The following is a 5,467-nucleotide window of genomic DNA, read 5'->3' on the forward strand; positions in this document are numbered from 1 at the left end:
GTTGCATATAATATACTGGGATGACCCTTTCACCACTCCGAAATTCGATGCAAACTCGTGTGTTTTCTACAGTCAAGTATGTCATATATTTTGCTGTTGTTTTTTTTTTTTCATTTTATCTTTTTTTTCTGATTTTACTTGACGAGATCATTGCAGTTCTTTGAAATGGACATAATTCTCTTTCCTTTTAGTACGACAGACTGTATCATTTTAGTTGTTTAGAGGATCTTAGATCATGTGAAATAAAGGTCACAAATAGACCCCACTTGATTTTTTTTTGATGAATTCTATTCACACATAAAAATCACAAACAATGGTTGATATATTACATGTTCATATTGTTGGCACATCTTTTGGCACAAGAAGTCGGAAATTAGCTCCCAGTAAAGGATTCTCAAGTGCTGTGAGACCAGTTGACCTTCGCTTGAGAGGTATATTAAAGCATCGAGCAGATGACCTTGAATATTGTGTTCTTTGCGAGTAGGCTTTTAGACATGTCTAGTCCATCAACTTGGCAGAGTTTTCTATTATTAATTTAAGTGTTTCTCGTAATTCATTCGTGTCAAATTGCCATACATGTTTGTATGTTAATAGATTTCCTTTTTGTTGCATATAATATACAGGGATGACTCTTTCACCACTCTGGAATTCGATGCAAACTCGTATGTTTTCTACGGCCAAGTATGTCATATATTTTGCTGTTGTTTTCTTTTTTTTTCCATTTTATCTTTTTTTTTATTTTACTTATCGAGATCATTGCAGTTCTTTGAAATGGACATAATTCTCTTTCCTTTTAGTACGACAGGCTGTATCATTTTAATTGTTTAGAGGATCCTGGATCCTGTGAAATAAAGGTCACAAGTAGACCCCACTTGATTTTTTTTGGTGAATTCTATTCACACATAAAAATCACAAATGGTTGATATATTATATGTTCATATCGTTGGCACATCCTTTGATACAGAAAATCAAAAATTACAGGTGGATTCCATTATAATTTTTATTTTTAAAAATTTATTTTTATTAGTGATCTTATTTTATATTTTTTATAATAATTTATTAAATAAATATATATTTTTTATTTATTTTCAAGTTTAGGTATACATTTACGAAGTCGAAGCAAGTAAATTTTTTATTCTATTTTATTTTTTATTATATTTTAGATAATAGATATGTACTTGAATATTTATGTTATGTTTGAATAAAATCTGGATGAATTTTTAATATTAGATAATATATTTTAAGTTATTTTTGGTTGAATAGATTTATTTTTAATATTTGAGTATTATGTTTTATTTCTTCTCTAATTGATAAGCAGGTATATCTATAATAGTTACAAGTTCACAGATACATTTATATAAAAAAATAAAAGATAAATATAATTTATAAAAATATAATTTATATTTTTTGCGATGGTATTTACTGTCGTAAATAATGTATCAAAGACAACAAAAAAAAATTTTACTATTACTATTTGCGATAGTAAAGTGCTGTAAAGAAAAAAAAATTTTGCTACTACTATTTGTGACGGCAAAGCACTGTAAAAAAAAAAAAATTTGCTACCACTATTTACGACGGTAGAATGCTGTAATAAAAAAAATTTTACTATCAAAACTATTTGTGACGGCTATAGTTATCATAAAAATAAAATATTATTTATGATGGTAAAATATTATGATAAAAAATTATTTATAACGGTATCTTTCATCGTAAATAAATGTCACAAATATATCTTATACGATACTTTTTTGCGACACAAGCAATTATCATCGTAAAAATTTATCATAAATTTTTTTTGCTACGGTATTCTACCGTCGTGAAGTTTGTAGTGCGGCTGAAACGATAACGATTAAAATACTATCGCAAGATCGTCGTAAATATTCTTTTACGATGATAAGTCATTATTTATGATGAAAAAATACCGTCATAAAAAATATATTTCCTTGTAGCGTGTCAGGGATTTATTTTTTTCAACATTCATGAATTGTGAGTTCAAATGCAAGTGTTTGAACAGTGTATATTTCTTGCCATAAATCTATATATTCTGGCAAATATCCATAAGCTGCTTTTACTTTTTACAAGAAAATTACTGTGTTTCTTAGTTAAGAATATGGATTAGCAAGGAGGCAGAAATGAATGCTAATTAAACTCATAATATGTGCATAAGGTGTGAAAAATTCTGCAGTTGATAGGGACGTCCCATTCATATTCATACAGTGATACAGCAAATTGTCTTAAAGGTCTAGATCTGAAGCTTGGTGGACATGTCACTTAAATCCGGCATGTGGTTTGTGCATGTCATGTGGGTGTTAAACTCAAGCATAATTCAAGTGTATGACATCTCTAAGAATTGGAGAACAAATTTGGTTGGCTTCTTGATTTGATCATGGATTAGTTTTGCTTCCTTTGTGCTGTGCTAGTTGTCTTGAACTTTGAGAACCTGAGTCTGATCAAACTAAGTGTAATTATTTGGTTGCATGGATCGTCTCCTTTCGGATGAAGGTCGAGAGAAGAATGTGAAGGGAAAGATTGCCGATGAAGGTAGTAGAAGAGAGAAGAAGACAAAGGGAGAGGAAGAGGAAGAGGTAACAGTGGAAGTATAGCGACTGGGAACGGAGGAAAGGCAGAAGTAATGCGTGGAGAGCTAGGAAAGATGAAGCTCGGAGGGGAGGAGATTATGTTGAGGGTTCAAGAAATTAGAAAGAATTATGATTTTAGATCTATATTTTAGGTCTATTGAGGATTATGTTTTATGTCGGGGTTGGAAAATCTAATGCTCGGTGTATTTTATTTTTGAATCAGAGTGATGTTCAAATTAGAGATCATTGTTTCGGTATCTAATTCCGTATTGTTATCATTCTATTATTTTGCTGGTAAGTCGAGGACTAGAATCGGTTTGACGTACTAATACTCGAGACGTTTTCTATATCATATACTGATTTGATATCAATATCATATAGTATAGTATGGTATGATCGGTGTGTGTATATATATATATATATTTATTTATTTATGATAAATATCGATTTAGATCACATTTTGAAGGCGTTTGATAAACTCAACCTAAAATTTGTCCTCTCTGCAGCATGGTGTCCCGAGTTCTATTCAAGACGGTGACAACAGATTGATCTGATTACTTCCCTGTGATGTCCCCACCCTAGTTATTTCCTTGGGATGATGCATTAATATCCTTGCCTTAACAAATAATGGGTCAAGATGTACGGCAACATTGGCGTCAATGCGTTCCCATGGAGTTGCCAAAACAAAGACTTCTTTTGTGTATTGTTTATTTTGTTTGTGGGAGGTGGGGCAAGACTCGCATCAATACCCATTACCTAAGATAGAATAGAATTTATTGAGATATACCGACTGACCCTGACGCCGATTCACCGACGGATCCCGATGCCGATCCATTCTCGAGATGGATCGGCCGATTTTGCTAATCTGACGACGGGCGACACCGACAGTAACTACCGATGATGTCCGGTCCGAGCGTGTCGGCCAAACAGACCAACACTGCCTCCGATCACTTGAAAGCCGACCCCGCATCACCGACTCCCTGTCGGGTGGGACATCACCGTCTCCCTGTCGGGTTGGACAACCAACGTCCGACTTCTACAGACCCTTCTAGACGCCGACCGTGCTCTCGAGTCGCCGCCCGATAGCCAAATCCCGATATATAGTCAGTCGGCCCCTTTCAAAAACGTCGAACGACCGGCATGGGCTGCAGTACTGTCAAGGACAGGCCGTGCAACCGCCAGGGGGCGTTGTCCTGCCAGGAACCTGGGGCGCTGTCCTGCCAAGGATGCGAATTAATTCCTAGGACCTGTCAGCCCGTCGACGACATGACAACCCCCGGCGATTTGACAACTCTTCAATTGTCTACATCACCGACGGCGGGACCATATCACCTCCTACTATAAAACGGGATAAGGCAGCAGCTTACGGGGGGAGAACCTCTCTTTCTCTCTCCATCGCTGAGTCCCCTGATTCCTCTCTACTGTTGCCTAATCTCCTCTCTGACTTGACCGTCGGAGGGTCCCCGCCGGAGATATCTCTGGTCAGTGTGGACTTTCCTTTGCAGGTGTTCGTTTTTCGATGACCAGACGATGAGGGGATTGGCCGCAACAGAATTTATAGCAGTTTAGTCCACATCAAATCACATTTCTTGACCACAAGTCTCAGAAATTGCAATGTGATTTAATCCAGAAATAATTTGCTTAAGTAACATTAAGTGTGAAACATGCTGAACTAGCAAACATTTTACATTATGTTTTATTGCTGTTTTCTAAATATTGATGTTCAAGATTCATGAAAAGTGACTCGAAATCTGTCTTCAGACATCAGACTTGTCCCACAAATATAACAAATATTCACAAATAAGCTTTTTTATGAATAAGGACTGGAGAGGGAGAGAGGAATGTCAAACATCCTCGATCAACTTTAAAATATATGTATATGAATTTTGCAATACAACACACCATCTTAAAGATCACAAATTTGAGCTTGGTGGACATGCCACTTAAATTATGATCCGGCACGTGGTTTGCACATCTGTAGGGTGCTTGGTTCGTGACCGAAACTAAAATCGGAATCAGAATTGAAATTACAATGGATTGGAATGGACATCGAAATGATCAAATCTTTTAAAACATTTGGTTTATAATCAGAATTAAAATTAAAATGAAAATTTGAATCCATAGAAGAAAGAAGAATTAAGTTTTAGATAAATTAAGTCATTCCCATTCCACCTTAAAATTAAAATCGGAATGGGAGTCTCCCCAACCAAGCGGCTGGAATGGGAGTCACCTATTCCGATTCTTATTCCATATCTCTATTCTCCCCAACTAAGCAACCCCCATACTATAGCTAAAGATGAGTTGAATATAAGTATAATTTCATGTGTGTGACATCTGAGAAGTTTCAATGTAAAGCCCTTTTTTTGTGGGGTAAAAAACTTATTCGGGAATTCGTATGTTTCTAGATAAACATTTCTCGAAGAATATTTAAACATAAAAATAATTTATTCATAATTTTTTATGCATTAAAAAATAGTTTCAAAATCTGTTATCTGTATTTTTTTGTATCACTATTTTTTTTTTTTTTTGAGAATCCAGATGGAAGAAAGGCTCTTCTCTCGAGTTTTTTATTTTTAGTAAAATGGAAGGCATAAAAAATATGGATTACAGCTGAGTTTACTTCCCTAGCTTAAAAATAAGTACATATATTTGCATGGGTGCATCACTATTTTTTCGGACAAGTTATTAAAATCTATCCATATTTTTTATAATATTTTTTATTATATAAATACCATATTAATTATAATAATATCTTATATTATTATGATATCTTACATTAGAATAATAAAATAGTATATAATATAATAATATATTATAATATATAATATATAATAATATTCAATATAGTATAATATAATATAAATTTTATTATTATTATTATTATTATT

The sequence above is a fragment of the Elaeis guineensis genome, chromosome 5 (assembly GCF_000442705.2).
Source record: "Elaeis guineensis isolate ETL-2024a chromosome 5, EG11, whole genome shotgun sequence".
Classification (NCBI taxonomy): domain Eukaryota; kingdom Viridiplantae; phylum Streptophyta; class Magnoliopsida; order Arecales; family Arecaceae; genus Elaeis; species Elaeis guineensis.